Raw genomic sequence first — 19,222 nt, 5'->3', positions numbered from 1 at the left:
TGAAGAAAGGTCATCTAAAGGAACCGTGATGTTACCCATTCAAGTTGGACCAGTGCAAAAAGATACAATGTGTCAGGTCTTAGACATAGACCTCACATACAATATTTTATTAGGTCGACCCTAGATACATAAAATGCAAGCAGTGCCTTCTACGTATCACCAATGTGTCAAATTTCCCTATAACGGACAAGAAATTTCTATATCAGCCAATCACAATCCATTTCAACATTGTAATGCAATGGGGGCAGCCCAGGATAGTTTGGTTCCCCATAATAGGGAAAAATAGAATTCCTCAACATCAGATCTACAAAAGGTAAAGTTTGAATCATTACCTGGAGATTTCAAGCAGAAAATGCAAATCAGAGAACAAGGCATGGGGAATACTCTTTGGAACCCATGTGTTTGGCCAACTTACCAACATCACCCAGATCTCATGGATTACCTACAACATCAACACATCAGGTAACTCAGCCCATCACCAAATTTGATGGTACCTTTGTCCAACTCAGCACTCTAGCACATGAATCAGAGGAAAAGGACATCCTTAGCTGGTTATACAAAGATGAGGAAGAAGATAACCGAGCAGCTGCTCTGGACATAGTTCTACCAACACACCTATATGGAAAGGGCTACTTAATCATGCAACAAATGGGATATAATGGTAAAGGACCTATTGGAAAATGCAAAGAAGGAGTCACGGAACCAATAGACCTTCCTTCACAGCTCAGTAGAGACAAAATAGGATTGGGCTGTAAACTCACTTTCCTACTAGGAAAGATACCATGCATAAATCCAAAACCTCAATGGAAAGCAAAGAAGAAGTACAAAGAAGAATCCTTGCAGGAAGCACTATTTGAGTCAGCAGCAACAATCCGCAAGGACCGTAAACATAAAGAACAGAAGCAACATTAGGAGAAACTCCTCAATCACAAGAAGGCCATATCTGTAGCAGCAGCTCATATCCAAGCACTGATATCCAAAAAAGTAGAACTACCTCCTGATATCATTATTCCTCCCCAAGGAGGAATAGTATATGAGAAAATACAAAAGGTAGAAGCAGGATCCGACATAGAATCAGCAAAGACTATCAAACTGGTCTCAATTATCAAAGATCTCTTTTCACCTTACAACATACCTATTTATAGCACTGAAAAGATCTAGGATAATACCTCTGAGACTGATTCCAATGAATATGAATGGGGTAGCTTCTCAAATGCTACTGAAGATACTGCTGACAATACTAGTTCCATATCCCTTTCTCAAGAAGAGCATAACGTAGGAGTTGGACTACCTGAATTTGGACCACAGAATATCTATGATGCTAAGGAAAGCGAACAGAAACATTATGAACAAGTCTGTATAGAGGATGATACCATCGAAGACCTCGATGAAATCCTGAACTTTTTTAGCACCCAAACCAATCACGATGAAACCTTTATCTTGACACTTACAATAGCAGAACTTGATCTACCAAATGATTCCTTACCACTTGTCTTTCCTGACCTCATTGACTGGGATGAACCTGAAATACATGATATACCAATTTTCCCAAATGATGAATCTATTATCCACTACCTATGCACCATTAACCCGGAAACAGGCTCTACCAGTGAACACGATAATGATCTCTGCAACTCAAGAAGTGCCAAGTCTCTTAGTTGTAAAAATGAACCAAATAAAAGATTTATGGCTGAAAACCAGTCAATGGCAGCCATAGATCATAAAAAAGTAAAAATAAAGGACGCATCTAAGGGTGAAAAACATTTTAAGGCACCTGAAAATGGGAGACTTGACACTCTTCCTGAACACTTTCATGAGCGATCACCCATATTTATTGAACCCACTCAATCAATCAACATTGGTACTACAGAAGCAATCAAAAACATACACTTGGCAGAATCTCTGACAGAGGAAGAAAGATCAGCATTTATCACTTTTTTTAAAGAAAAGTAAATCAACTTTGCTTTGTCATATGCAGATATGCCCGGAATTGATCCATATTTAATCATGCATCACTTGTCCATCTCTCTAGGGGTTAAGCCAGTCAAGCAAAAACTACGAAAGATGAATCTGCAGGTGGCACTTATGGTCAAAGCTGAACTAAAGAAACTATTAGATGTCAGATTCATTTGACCCATCGACTATGCAGAATGGATTTCCAACATAGTACTAGTATCAAAACCAGACGGCAGTATCAGAATCTGCACTGATTTCAAAGATGTCAACAAAGTCTATCCAAAGGACGACTTTCCTTTACTCAGTATCGACATAATTGTAGACCTCATAGTAGGCCATGTAATGCTCTCACTAATGGATGGTTTTTTAGGCTATAATCAAATAAAAATAGCTCCAGAGGATCAAGATAAAACAGCATTTACCTGTCCTTGGGGAACATACTATTGGAATGTTATGCCTTTTGGTTTAAAGAATGCAGGAGCTACTTATCAATGAGCAATGACAACAATCTTTCATGACATGATGCATACCTTCATGGAAGACTATGTGGATGATTTACTAGCTAAATACTTCACTAGAGCAGAACACCTCAGCATCTTAAAAAAGATTTTTGATCGATTGGAAAAATTCCAAGCCAGGCTCAACCCTAAGAAGTGTGTCTTTGGGGTTACATCAGGTAAGTTACTAGGTTACATAGTCTCAGCTAAAGGTATTGAAGTGGATACAGCAAAGGTACAAGCCATTATGGAGATGCCATCACCAAAGAATATCAATTAGCTCAGATCCCTACAAGGATGACTCCAATCAATCAGGTGATTCATCGCTCAACTAGCTGATAGAAGTCTACCATTCAATCATTTGCTACATAAGAATGTACCTTTCAGATGGGAAGCAAAGTGTGTAGAATCTTTTTATCAAATCAAACAGTATTTAATGAACCCACCAGTTCTAGTACCACCAATAGCAGGAAAGCCACTCATTCTATACATTTCAACAACAGATATATCACTAGGGGCACTATTGGCACAAGAAGATCAACAAGGAAAAGAACGAGCTATATACTACATCAGCAGGACATTGAATGGCTATGAACTCAACTATACATTCATTGAGAAGGCTTGTCTAATAGTAGTCTTTGCTTCTCAAAAGTTTCGACATTTTATGCTAGCACACACAATTAAGCTAGTGGCAAAAATTGATCCTCTCAAATATCTACTCAGCAAGGCAGCTCTCACAGGCCGATTGGCTAAATGGGTCATGATTCTCAGTGAATTTGATATCCACTACACAAAACGAAGAGCTATCAAAGGACAAGCAATTGCAGACCAACTAGCTGAAGCACCGCTACCAGGAAAACAAACTATGGAGATTGAATTTCTAGACAGGGACGTTCTTACTATTTCTACCAAACAATGGACCCTATACTTTGATGGATCCTACACACAACATGGTTCAGGTGTTGGCATTCTATTCATCACTCCTGAAGGGCATACTATACCAAGATCATATAGGCTTATGTTTCCATGCACAAATAATGTGGCTGAATATGAGGCATTGGTTATACGCATCAAAATGGCCGTAGAATGGAAAATCACAAAGTTAAAGGTCTACAGAGATTTGCAACTAGTTGTCAATCAAATCAATGACGACTATCAAACAAAGGATGACAAGCTACTACCCTACAAATGAATGGTGGATGATTTCAAACAATATTTTGTACACATCACCATCGAGCAAGTACCAAGGTTGAACAACAAAGCAGTCGATGCAATGGCTGCTATCACTTCATTACTAAAAATTCCAAAGCAACAAAGTCGTTACGAGTTCCTGGTAGAGCAACTGTTCTCCCCAGCCTATGACCACTCTGAATTCCATGTTATCTATGCCTTGATTGGTTTGGATTCTCCTTTATATGGACCAATATATAATTATCTAAAGAACAATATCCTCCCCATTGACCAATCCCGTAACCAAAAACGTAATTTTATCTGACAAGTCGCCTGTTATACTCTTACTACTGATACTTTGTACTGTCGAGGTCTAGATGGTACTCTTCTTCATTGCCTTGATCATAATGAATCTGACTCCGCTTTACATGAGCTTCACGAAGGTATTTGTGGTACACATTCAAGTGGTACAACTCTTGCTAAAAAGCTTCTCAGAATGGGATATTACTGGCCAACAATGGAAAAAGATTCTTATCATTTTGCCAAAAAGTGTCCTAAATGTCAGATCCATGGCAACCTGATACATGCACCAGCATAGGAACTATAGCCATTTACAACATCTTGGCCCTTTTGTTAATGGGGACTAGACTTGGTTGGCAAAATTCATCCTTCATCTTCAAATGAACACAAGTTCATTATAACCACAACAAAATACTTTACCAAGTGGATAGAAGCAGTCCCCTTGACCACAGTGACTGGAAAACAAATTGCCTCTTTTATCCTAAACTATCTGATCTACAGATATGGTATTCCAAGCTCCATCATCACTGATAATGGATGAACTTTCAAAACCCAAGATGTCCGAGAACTTTGTGAACAATTCAAAATACAACATCGTTTCTCTACTTCATATTACCCACAGGGGAATGGTCAAGCGGAAGCATCCAACAAAACAATATTGAAAATCCTAAAGAAAATAGTGAATGATGCAGGCAAAGATTGGCATATCCAACTCAATCCAACACTTTGGGCATACAGAACTAGCATCTGTACACCTACAGGAGCGACACCATTCTCATTGGTATATGGATCAAAAGCTATTTTATACCTAGAGGTAGAAATTCCATCTCTCAGAGTCTCTCTAAAAGGCTTAATCCCAGATGAAGAGTATCGAGTCAACAGATTGCAAGAATTGGAACTATTAGATGAGAGACGTCAACATGCTTATACTCATCTCAAAGCATATCAGCAACGCATATGCTGAAGCTACAATCACAAGGTCATTCCCATAAAATTTAAAATTGGTGACCTAGTCCTCAAAGAAAATCTGAGAAATCAGCAAGATCGAGAAATGAAAGGGAAATTTGAACCTAACTGGTTAGGTCCCTATGTCATCATATCAGTCTATGGATCAAGTGCTTATCAGCTAACAACTTCAGAAGGAAATGTGCTCGACGAACCAACTAATAGCATTCATCTAAATAAATACCACACTTGAGTAGTCTAATGCACAGAAAAAGTCAAAAACAATCAAAAAATAAAAAAAATAAAAAAATCAAGAAAAAGCACATAAAAAGGTACAATAAAAGCAACTGGTGAAAACCTGGTAACAGGCACTATTGTGAAAGGGCAGCTTCTCTATTTATCTCCATATCTTCGTAGTCCAACATTATCAGCCATCGCCCAACACTGTATCATGAATATCCATTTAGGACATACTTAGCGTAGTCACTATCCTGATTTATCCATATATCCTTTCCCTACCTTTCAACATGGCTTGGTAATCATTGTACATATCCACATTGAGAGACACACTTAGCTAGGGGCAATAATCGTCAAAACTTGTAGCATGTTCAAACCATCTAGACTATTTGCAAAATTCAGAACACCACATCCAGCAACCAAAAACTTACTCAATCACGGAGCAAAACATTGAATCGCTAAAACAAGAATCACAAAAACACTAAGATGGCTGATTTTTTGAAGTACCAAATGTTACATTTTGCATAAAGTCTTGACTATTTTTGCATTTGTACTTTTTAAATTATTGGATTCTCTAAATTTTCTCAACAATGCTTCCAAGCTAGAGATCATCAGGAAACTCCAATATTTTCTTAGTCTTCTATTTGGGAAGCGATCACTTGTACTGTGTAACTACTTGTCTCAAGACGTGATTTGCAATATATCACTGAAGACATGATTCTACTTTACACATATACATGGTTTAATCTTGTCTGTTTATATGCAATCTGCACTTTGGTCGTCCTGGTTCAATTATACCTTGACGCTTGTGTTATCTTGCAAAATCAAACATCATGTAAATTTTTCTCAAGTTATCATAGTTCAATTATACCATTATGCTTCTATAAATTTTTAACATATCCGAAGATCAATCCATGCTCAATGATGATACATATATCAAAAGTAAATAACATATGGTTATATCAGGATGACAAATGCAGAATGAGGATGCTCCAAAAACAAGTAGTTGCATTTCATTTTACAAGTAGTTGCATATCATTTTACAATTAGTTGCATATCAAATCATACATCTCATTTTCAAGACACATCTCACAGCATATCAAATCATACATCTCATTTTCAAGATACATCTCACAGCATATAAAATCATACATCTCATTTTCAAGATACATCTCACATCTCATAAACATCATACATTTACATCATTACATTTCACTTCACATACATCTATCTAAGCGTTGCATCATCATAAAATAAACAAAAGCATATAGAAAGCATCATCCATAACACATCGCATAATTAAAAAACAATGGTGTCATATATATATATATATATATATATATATATATATATATATATATATATATATATGTCAAAACTGATCAAAATGTACAATATATGTCATGTATGTGCCCCATACAATAAAAACAATGATTCAACATACAATAGAGACATCGTCTCTCAAGTATGACTATCTCCTGAGGGGGATGGTCTCACCGCTGATGTCCCAGCCCCTAGATCTCCAAGAGGATCCTGTCTCAAAGGCCCCGTCACGCCTCTGCTCTCTGACCGCAACCCAGTCTCTCGAGATCAACTCGATCTTGACTATGTAAATCTCTGCACTCTACACTCCCTAGGCACCACATCCTCATAGTGGCGTTGATAGTACTCCACCTCCTTGACTCTCAAGGATAGCTCTCACATGATATCTCTCAAAGGGACACCTGCTACCGCTCTCTGCAAGTTCCCTACCAGCTCCTCTGCTTGACCCTGCCGCTCTATCTCAGTATTGCGCTCTAGGGTCAACTGGGTAATCTGACACTGTTGTGTCAATAGTTGTGCTTGCAACTATTGTACTGTCAACTGTAGGGCCCTAATCTGGGCGTCCTCCACATGCGTCAGAATCTAGACCTGTAGGGGCACCTGTGAAGGGGTACCCCCTGTCCCTCTACCTGTTCTCGGTGCTAGTGGAGGTAACTCATCAATCCTCCTCCTCAGCATTGGCCATCTCCACTCATCAGTCCCTCCCACCACTGCTATCACCTCTCCCACTCTCCCCTCCTCCCTTGCTCCAATCGCCAAACCTCCTCTCTCTCTATCCATCACATCTCGTCAAACTGTTCTCTCCACCTACACTCCCCTATCACCCCCATCTCTACCTCTGTCTCCTCTCCTCCCTCGATATCCTCTCCCTCATCATCCTCCTCCACCTCCATCATCTCCCTCATCAACATCTCACCTTGCCTCATCCTCGTCATCATCAAAAGCAGGCCACGTCTCCTTAGGATCTGATATCCTAGCCACGGCACGAGCTGGGAACAAACCAGCAAACTCATGTGTCATCCTAGAGTCTAATATCTTAGGAGCGTAGTCCCATATTTGGCCCACTAAGCTGGCAAACTCCTCTACAACCACTCCACTATCAAAATTTGAACCCCAATCTAGTATATCCTGCCTCCGACGTGCATACAAACAGGTCCCCTATGGTATCCCCTATTGCCGACCATACTGCTGCAAAACTTTGGCAACTTGAAATCTCTCGATCATAAAGGGCATCCGCCCTATCAAAAATTGACTCATAAAAACATATGGCATCTCTAGCCCATCCTCGGCCCATACCTCACAATCTATATACGGTCGCCAGATGACTGTATCGATGTCATCCAATACCCTCCTCCAGTGCTCAAGTTTGTCCAGCTTTCGCTGGACAACTAACCCCCTGTATCCATATGCATATGCCCACCCAACAGGCCTATCTCTATCCACCAGTGGCCTAGCTGATGGAATGTGCTCCCAACACCATACCTATAGAAGTGTCATGCCAGCTGACAAACTGTCGTAACCCAGGTATACCACCTCATGTAAGTCCCTATACAAATGGGCTAACATAGCTGATCCCCATGCAAACCTGCGGCCCTGTGTCACCATCTCCTCTAACACCAATCCCCATCCTACAGAAAATCCCTTCGACCTACAGTCGGGACATAAGAATCCACCTATAAAACCTACTAGTACTGATGGAAGAGGCGCATAGTCCAAATCCAAGAACTCCTGCCAAGGAATCTCATATCCACAAACTGTCTCATCATGAAATATGCGACGCAGTGCCTCTGTCCCACCCTCCTCTATCTACTCATAAGGCAATAATGCACCTACTACAGGAATCCGCAATATCCTATAATAATCCTCATGAGTCACCGTCATCTCACCTGTGACAAAGTGGAAGGTGTTCGTATCACTATGCCATCTCTCTACGACCGTTGTAATTAAACCCTGGTTCACAGTAGATCGAGGCATATCTAATAAAGATGATAGGCCATGTCTCTCAATAATATCTAAATTAGCCTGTGCCAACCGTGGTATCAATGCCCATGGTTTGGGGAAATGCTCGCGTGACTAAACCAGTCCCAATCACTCCTGTCAAAAAGAAAAACAAGTCCAATATCAGTTTCCTCATCAAAACAAAGATATCAAAATCAAAATCACATCAAAAACTTGAAACATTTTGCAAATCTAATCAAGTTCCACATCATATCATTCCATATCAACTTGTAACACAACTCAATTTTTCAAAAACCATATCAAACTTGTAACACAACTCAAGTCTCCACATCACATAAACTTGTAAAACAATTCAAGTTTCCCACCCATATCAACTTGTAAAACAACTCAAGTTTCCAACCCATATCAACTTGTAACACAACTCAAGTTCCACAATCATATCAACTTGTAACACAATTCAAGCTCCACACATATTAACTTAAAACAATGCAAATCAAATCAAGTTTAGATCACAAACACATTAATATCTACATAAATAACTTGAAAATTCACAAATCAAACCAAGTTATATCAATACTCATATTGGACAAACTATCAAAAACATGACAGCCGACACAGCAAATGGCAAAAATCCACCTCTCCAGGCAAATCTGACCTTATCCTATGTAATTTTCTACATTCACAAATCATCCTATCTTGTAAAACCTACTGCATGCGCTAATTAAATTTGGCTACGCGCTAAACCATATCCATGCGCTATCCTGTTTTCTCCACGCGCTATCTTATCTAGCCTATGTGCTAGACTAAATCTATGCACTACCCTTTTTTCTCCATGTGCTACCCTAAACATTTTCGGATGCTACCCTAATTACAACCCTATGTGCTACGGACTTTTTCGTATGCGCTAACGTATGACCCCTATGCGCCAAAACGTGAAAACCACATTTCAAAATTCAAAAACTGACCAAAACAATCAAATTAAAAATCAAAAGGGGGTCAAAAAGGTTGACTTACCAGTGTTCCATACACGAAAGGCCTTCGATACCTCCGTACGTGCTCAAATCGATGCGTAGAATATGGAATAGGCATTTTGTCTTCTCTCCAAAAAGTCTCTTTCTCCAAAGTCAACAAGCACAAATGAGACAAAACAATGCACTTTTCCCCTTTTATAGGGTAAAATAAAATTAGGGTTAGGGGTATAAGCATGTATTTCACTCGTGGTCTTCCTCCTACCCTTGCACACGTCAATTATCAGGAGATGAATCAATTTAAACATTCCACCTAGCCAAAATTTTGCAAAGCAAACACAATTATCAAATCAAATCAAATTTTCCAAAATTTTGATTCATCTCCCGAGGGGGCATTATCACCATCAATTATAAAATCTGGGGCATCACACATCAAATCTAGGGCATGACATGAAAATCCATAAAAACAACATTGATCATAAAATCGCAACGACACATCATTTTCTTTGAAATAACATGTGCACACACGTCACTTCAAAGAGGGGCAAAATGTAGACGTATAAAAATGACCATATTCCTAAATGAATATTTTATGTTTATTTTTCTATTTAATTAAATCCAATTTAATTAAATCACCCACATTCCTCTATTTAAATTAAGTAAATTACTCAATTTATTTAAATTAAATTCACTAGGCCTCTTTTTCCATTTAATGAATAAATCATTTTATCTAATTAAATCCCTTCTATCCACTTTTAATTAAATTCAAATTTAATTAAATAGTCTACCCTAAATTAAATAAATCTAATTTATTTGATTTCCCCAAATTGCAACCAAAATTGAATTAAATTCATTTTATTCAATTAAATCCTATTATCCCTTCATCCACTTGTAAAATCCTGCATCTCCCACTTGCTTCCTAAACCCTATTCCTAACCCCTTCTAGACTCTTCTAATCACTTATAAATTAACCTAACCAATTTCCTAAACTTTGTCACATCCCTAAGCAAAGGGAAGTCACTTCTCAAACCCTCAAAGTCTTTGAAAACCCTTAAAGGCTTCAACCACTTAACTTTGAAAGTCTCCCAAACCATTAATGGTTAACTCAACCCTCTAGCATGATTAAAGAATTTCCCTAAACTCAACCTCCATGTAACCCAAGGGTCTCATCAAGAATTTATTGCTTTGACCATGGTTATCCTTAATCTTTTGCACAAGAGTTTATCCTTTGGGTAAAAGCTTTATCCAATGGATAACCCTAACTTAACCATAACCCTTACCCCTAAGATAACCATGAGGTCTTCTTAAGCATTTAATGCTTCCTACCTCTCTTCTCAACCCAGTCTTATGTTGACATTTGTCACCATTTCATTGGTGACAATTCCAAACATGGATTCCCAACTTTCAAACTTAGCCCTTGATTAACTCTTTCAATCCTGACCATCCATTGCCCTATTTTTGCTATAAATAGAGCTCTCATTCCTCCATTCTCATATCCAAGTCTTTAGCATCACACTTTACTAAAATCCATCCAAGCTTGAATATATCATTTGTGCTCATCATTTAGCTTCTCTTTTCAATAGGAATTAATCTAAATATGCATGTTTAGAGTATTTTCCTTATCATTTAGCTTAATCATAGACTAATATAGCATGCTAGGATACTTTTGTTACTAATCTTGTCATCTTATAACTAGTTTATTGCATTTATAGGATCATGTATAACTTAGGATGCATTTCATCTTAAAATCAACAAAAGCATCCCTCGTTCTTGCATTTGTCATGCCTAAACCACTTTGCTCAATGATCTGAGAGCAAAGACATTGGTTTGAGGGACCTTGTGAGATAGAGAACCATGGAACCAACCTTGGGAAGCTGAACCATACTTCATGACTCCATAGCTTGCACCAAGAAGTCTTGTGGGTGTGTGAGCATGTCTCCTTAGACTCCGTTTTCCACATATTGAGTTCTATCGACCCGCTTTTCCCGCATACACCACTTTGTGCCATAACTTGTAGGAAATATTATCTATCCCTCTTCATGATTTCTTGAGCCAATTTATTAAAGTGGGGATCCATGATAGTTTCATCAAATTCTACAGAATCCACAAATGCATTGTTATTGTCATTATCATTTCCATTGTTGTTCATATTGTTGTCATTGTCATGGTTTGGTATATTACTATGATTGTCAAATGGATTGTAAAATTCATCTCTATCAAACTCATAAGTACTCATGTTTAAAAACCTTAAGGCTTCTTCGACTTCCCTTCTAGACCTTTGTGAACGGGTTTCAACCATGGACTAAAGTCCTGACCAAAATGAAAGGTAGTATGAAAATGCAAAGACTATTGAAGACCAAGAGGTGTATGAAGTGTAGATGAATCTAGGGTAAACTTGCAATGTCCAAGAGTGTAATACCAAAGTATGTATGTTTTTAGAGTAAGGTGTGGCTTCCAAAAAGATGATGGATCTCTTGATGAGGTAAGTTGACCTTGACTCAAGAAGACCAAATGAGACCCTAAGATGATAGATCTTGATACAGGAATCACCTAGTGTTGTGTTGTACTATGTTTGCAAAGTTTGATGAGGACAAGAAAAGTAACCTTTTGACTCAAATTTAGAAGATATGTATGAGGGCAATGCAAGTGAAGGAAAATGATTGACTATGTGTGACCAAGATAGGTTGACTGAAGAATGAAGCTCTATAGGAAGCAGCCTTAGAAGCTCATTGAATCTGAAAAAATTAAGTCCTTTTTCTCTTGACAAATCTTTTGCAATTTCTTAGTTCTGAACATAGACGCAGTTTAAGTAAACCTAGACGTGATTTTGAAAATGTTTTGCAATTCCGTCCAATTGTGAAGTTGTTGAATGTGACTGTAATGCCCCGCCAAAAACCCTAAAGGAAAACAATACAACTAGGCAACTAAAGGGTGTAATAAAAAAAAATTTCTAAGAGATTAAGTGCATAATCATATTAATAACACGTTTAACGACACAACGAAAGTCTAACGTATGATTTCCTAAGGGTTACCAATTAAGATTAATTCATAGATTATATTAACACCACGGTTAATCCTATTGTTCAGCTAATTAGGAAAATTAAATGCTTAAGATAAAATCTACACATATATCTAAATTCCATAATGAAAGAAACAAAGTACTCCAGTGCATTCATTTCCCATAGATCATATATACAAAAGATTAAAGCAACTGAATTAACATACATTCCAATGACTCCCTTTTACAATATCCATAAATACATGGTTACCAATAATACCATGGATTACAAAGTTACAATATCAAGGTTACATAAAAGTTTGATACAATGACCACAAGGTCTCAACTGAACAATGATCACAAACATGAGCTAGTACATGAACCACGAAACAAGAAACACCAGCAAAGCTCTTCCTCACCTGAAGATACATTCTAGAACATCCGATGGGAAGTGGCACTACCACCCAACCATGTGATCCTGAAATGGAACCACCCCACTATGCTAGGAGATAATAGAAAACCCTCAAGCAAGAAAAGTAAGACAAGTACGAAAGAACTATAAGACTCTGCAAACATCCATGTGACTCAACTCACAAACACTAGTGAATCTAAGGAGGGAGTGTCATCACATAGATTAAGATGGATACCATGCTACAACCTCCATAGGTCCCGACCCCCATCTTGGGTTATCCTGGTAACCTCTCCCGAACCTTCGGTTCCAACTAAGTTTCATGCGGACCCTACCAATCATTTCGTGAAGAAAAGGTGGTAAGTTTCCCATTCCAGGCCTTCTCGTAACATTATGAGCCTTGTACAAGCACTACACCTATGCATGAGGTACATTATCTTAGTTAATATTTTTTCTACCCACCCCCTAATCAATTATTAGGTTATCACTTTTTAACTGACTTTTGACGGGTTATCCTGTCATCCACTTCAGGCACGACCCCTGCTCGAAAGCCACTCTCTCATAGGACACTATAGGAAAGGTCTCTCTATGAGAACTCTATGGTAAAATAGACAGCCATACCTAATCTTGACAAACCACAGGTGAAGGATACACAATCACTAACCAAAGATTGACCATTTGGACAAAACACACAATGGCTCACATCAATAAGGTTATACATCAACACCTGACCAAGGAAATATAATAACATAGGACACAATGACAACTCAACCAGAATTGCAAAGGAATTTAAACTTGACTACAAACACCATTTACACAAGATCCTAATACAGGCAATCTTTTTCTTAAAACAGCAAAATGAATAATAGCTTTCAATTTAAGATTTTCAGAAAATAAGAATTACAACTATATTAATACATATAAATCAATGTTGTCATTTGTTAAGAAAAAAGATAAATGAACAAGGACATGTGGAAATATAGAGAACTTAGGCGATCTAAACTTAGAATTTTAAACCATAAGAAATGTTGATATTTCTTATCGAAAAAGAAACATATTTGCATGTTACGACTTCCATAACTTCTATCATGCTTCCTAACAACTAACCTTATAATATAACTAAGAGATTAAATACCCCTATTCACTACTATAGCAATTAAACTAATTAACATCTATTTCTCTATGATTTCCATTCATCTATTTCACATGATTAATAATACATTTTCAATAAACAACAATATAAGAAAAATCATATAAATAATCGTAACCTGTATTTAAAAATTTCAATTCATACTTCCTTAAATAATAACCAAAATCAAAAGAAATTCTGACCTCTTTGTAAGCCTGAACTGGTTTGTGAGACTTCTGACGCTCTTCCACCAAATAGAACTACGCCTTCCTTGAACGCTTGCAAAACTATCACCAATCTATCCTATCACTCTATTCTTAAAACAATTCTCTTCTCTCTTCCTTTGATACTATAAGAGTAGCTTCTCTATCTCTTCTATTATTCACTTCTTCATTCCATTCTCTAATCCTTCGTTGCATCTCACCTCCTCTTCTCTTCCAATTCAATGGTCTATATATAGGGTTGCCATCTACCTTATTTCCTATTTCTGAGCTATCTCTCCTAGTGGTGGATTGATTCTAAATGACACCACTCATGATCTAATTGCATCATAATAGTCTTAATCATATTTGAACACCTATGTGTTCACCATGCAAGTTATTTATTTTCTATTTTGTGACACCAAACCTCTAAAGTTGTTAAGTCCATAATTATAGATTATCCATGTGGCCTTTAACTCCAAGACTAAGTTGTCTTTACTAAAAATAACTTCCTAAAAACATGCAAGTTAAATAACTATCTTATACATGTCGATCATGGTGGATATTGATGGTTTACATGGGTTGGTGAACCACGTTACTTTCCAAATTAATCCCTACATTAATCCCTTCGATCACATAACATGAAAGACGAGGTTGCAATATGATCCGTGTATTAATTCATTAGACAATAGAAAGTGTTTTATCTTTGCAACATGATGTAGTTGTATAGCAAAAAGGGAGGAGGGTGGTAATCGATGGTTTTTAAAACAACTTACCTTTAATTTGCCTCCCACCATATTCGCTACATCATGGAGTTTGGTTTTATTGAAAGGGAGAGGGGTGGTCGGTGGTAATACTGACCCCTCCCTTTTATTAAGGGGGGGTGGTTGATATTACTATCGGCCACCCTAGTTATTGTTTTAATAACTTTCTTTAACCAGCCACCTTATCATTATTTCAAATTTTTATTTTTTAATTTATTTATATTTATATATATAATAAGTGACTACAATAATAAGTTGCAAGGTAAGTCTAACTTAAACGTTTTTAGATATAATATATAATCATAATTTTACAAATGCATATTCATCAATACATTATTGTGAATAATCATGTTCGTATAAAATAAAAATCGCATAAGCATAATTCCAATATTCACCTCTAAATATATATACGTATATATGTGTGTTCACTAAAATCAAAGTTATTAACTACCAAATATATTTAACTTGCATCAATATAAAAACGATCATTAATAAAGATGCATTTCTTTACATAAAACAATAATCATATTAAAATAATCAATATAATTAATCATGAACCATATTTACCTATGTATATATATGTATATGATCGAGTCCTAGTTATTGGAACTAATATACATATAAAATACGTATAATTATAGTATAATTTTGAAAACCAAACATAGAATATAGTTTCGATAATTCACATTCTTCTACACGAAGGACGTTAAATCATAGAGTCACTATTTAATTCACATTATTAACAATTTTTCACCCTTCCTAGACAAATAAAACATAACATGCAATAATAAAAATCACTAAACACACAAACTGAGAAAACCTCAAGAAATTACTCATAAAAGATCAAACAACAAAATACGAAGACCGAACAAACTAATAGGACGACCAACTGATGACACTTACACGAGTGTAACTGAATAAAATAGGGTCAACTACTATCTCCTCCACTTCCATCAAAAAATATAAGGAACGCTCAAACCTGTGAAGCCAAGTGGAGACGATACCCCGTACCTACCTGATACTTATACCTGCAATATCCTGCATCACCGAACCACACATGCATATATACAATATAGAAAACACGGCATACACACCGATGAAGGAGAATCGCGACATTCCCTGTCTCACCAAAATGAGTGAAGGAAAATCTTCCCCTTGCATCCAATACACTCGCAGACACACAACATATAATTCAACATTGCATAGATAAAGTAAAGTGTCAGTACATAGAAATAGTCCATAAAATACCATAAATCACAAGTACTAAAATACTGCAAATAAATTATGCATCTCATATCCAGATAAAGCATGAAATAATGTCATATAAGTCTAAATAACAAATCATGGTAATGTATCCATTGAAAACAACCAATAATAAAATATGAGTCCAATGAGTTCAAATGAGTAGGGGTACTACAATGACCAAATCTAAATGTTTTGACTTCTAATGACAAGAAAACACAACAAACAATGAAGATACAATATCTGAAGGTGTTTCTCTGATTTGAAATAAAAACATGCAAGCACAAATCCTAAGGCTGGCTAGGACAATAGTTGTTGGATCTCACTTGGTTTCCCAACTATGCTTATTCAAAGCGGATACTTAGATGCTTGACCCCATTGGCTCCACTCCACAACACTCACTTCTTTAGGGAAGCCAAACACCAATCCCCATGAAAAACTCCCCTTGGTGAACTTTCTATCTCTACTAAGAGCCGTAAGAATGTGAGACGACATCAAAGGGCCGACCTCCTATACCAACAACTAGAAGCTTTTTGGCTTCTAACACAAAAATGTGTCTAGTAAGGGCATCCATTCGGGTGGCTATAATCAACAGTGTGTTACACTCCGTTAAATGGAACACCTCCTAGCCTATAGAGGTTGCACTCTATAGGGTTTATGGAGAGCCATAACGTCGTTATAGTAGCATGTAACACCCATTGCTTGCAACTTTCGTCACAAACACTTTTATTTATAGTGGCTTGGAAGAGCTTGGCTTTAGCTCGTTACCACTTGGGTCATTCCATCTCACTTGGCCTTATGGTATACTTGGTAGGAAGGCCCTCTAAAAGGTAAATCAAAAAGAGCCTACTTCTCAAGACACAAAAGATATTTGTTAATTTTAGAGCACCAATTGAAGTGTTTTCTAGACTAAAGAAGACAAAACAAGCGATTTCAAAATCAAATCTTTTCCAAAGGTCCTGCACCAAACTTGTTAGTAGTTGTGAAATAATACCCCTCCTACAAGCACACAAATTAGGTAAATTTTTAGAAATCCCAAATGACTTTGTAAAATAGGGGCCTTCGACAATACATTTTTTGACAAATCCAAAGCATAAAAATTAAATTCATAAAGAACATATCACCTATATAATTTCAGGACATTTCTAGAAATATAAGAAAATCCAAAACAATTGCTAATTTGCTCCCAAAATTATTTTTTTATGAAAAATCATAAACAATTCATTAAAAAACTCAAAATTGATCCAAAAAATCTAAATTTTATATTGGAAACTCCTAATACCATTCCCAACCTACAAAAAAATAAATTCCTGCAAAAATTCCAAGCAGGTTGTGAGATATGATCAAAACATTACAAAACCCTAACTTTTAAAGATCTGATTTTTCACAAATTATTTTGCATCAAAATTAAATTCATAAAGAACAGATCCCTTGTAGAAATCTGAGAAATTTCCAGAAAGGTAAGAAAATCTAAAAAATTTCCTAATTTGCTCTAAAAAATATTTTTTTATAAAAAAACATAAAAAATTCATAATAAAATACAAATATGCTCCAAAAAATCTAAATTTTGAATTGAGCACTCTTGATACTAATCCAAACCTACAAAAAAACATTTATGCAAAAATTCCAAGTCGTTTGTGAGATCTAATCAAATCATTGCAAAACCCTAATTTTTAAAGATCTAATTTTTCATGAATTATTTTGCACCCAAATTAAAATCACAAAAAATAGACCCCCTGTAAAATTATGATAATTTCCATAAATGTAAGAAAATCTGAACAATTTGCTTCCAAAATTATTTTTTTATGAGATCATAAAAAATCAAATATGATCCAAAAACTTTGAATTTTGTACTGAACACTCCTACTGCTGTACCCAGCCTGCAAAAAACAATTTATGCAAAAATTCTAAGCTGTTTTTGATATCTGATCAAATCTCTCCAAAATCTTAATCTTGTGTCCAAAACCCTAGCTACACAAGGCTATTCTCCAAATTTTTTTACAAAATAGCAATATAGGGTTCGAAAAACCTACAAAAAAAACATAGATCTAACAAAAATACATGTCCTACTAGGTGTCCCAAAATATATATGGTGAAAAGTGATGATGATAAACTATTGTAAAACCATAAAGATCCAACCACAAACAATCTAAGTCCTACAATGAAACATTCACCAATACCAATAGAGATACCTAAGATCACGTAAATCAAATAAATAAAATAATTTTACCATTCACATGTCAATTAGGGTTTCAAACTCCAATGTCTCCTATCTCCATTGATCTTGTTTGATATATTTGCTCTCAGATTTTATGTGTGCACAAGAGCTAAACAAATAATGGAATGTGGTTGATAGTTTGATCGCTTGAAGGCTTGATTGACGCGGTCATTAGGTGATTAGATGATTAGGGTTTGATAGTGAAGGAGAGTATCCTCTTATATAGAAGACACTCTAGGAAATAGAGGGATAAGATTAAAAGGTGAAGAGGATAAATGGTCGACTAGGATTAAAGGGTAGGTAGAGGAAATAATAAAAATAGTAAGAGGGTAGGTAGAAGAAAAATAAAAGATAAATGGCACGTGTCATTGAAGGAAAAAGCTAATGAATTAATTAAATAAATAAATATTTATTTAATTAATAGAGGAAGTGGGAACAATTAAATAATAAAATATTTATTTAATTTAGGAAAAGGACAATTTAAATAAATAAAAGTTTTATTTAAATGTGGAAAGCCATAGAAGAGGATTAATGAATTGATTAAATAAATAAGAATTTATTTAATTAATAGAAGACTTAGGATAAAAAAATGAAATAAATAAAAAATATTTATTTAATTAGACATGACAATTTTAGGTGTCTACAATGATAATATCCCTAAAAGTTCATATTCATCTTGTTCATTCCAACCAGATTATGATTATGACTCACAACATGATTTCTATAGTAATTTGTTTTGTGACCAATCTTCTTGCAATCGTAACATTGAATGCTCTACAATTTATAGTCTTATGACCAAATTTATTGCATTGAAAACAATAAACATTAAATGATCAGTACCTTTGTGCATTCAGTTGACAAACCAGTAGTCTCCTTGTAGCAGATCTCTCATTCCATATTTTTCTTG

This window comes from Cryptomeria japonica, chromosome 5 (genome assembly GCF_030272615.1).
Source record: "Cryptomeria japonica chromosome 5, Sugi_1.0, whole genome shotgun sequence".
NCBI classification, from domain to species: Eukaryota; Viridiplantae; Streptophyta; class Pinopsida; order Cupressales; family Cupressaceae; genus Cryptomeria; species Cryptomeria japonica.
Note: the sequence above shows the minus strand (reverse complement) of the source record.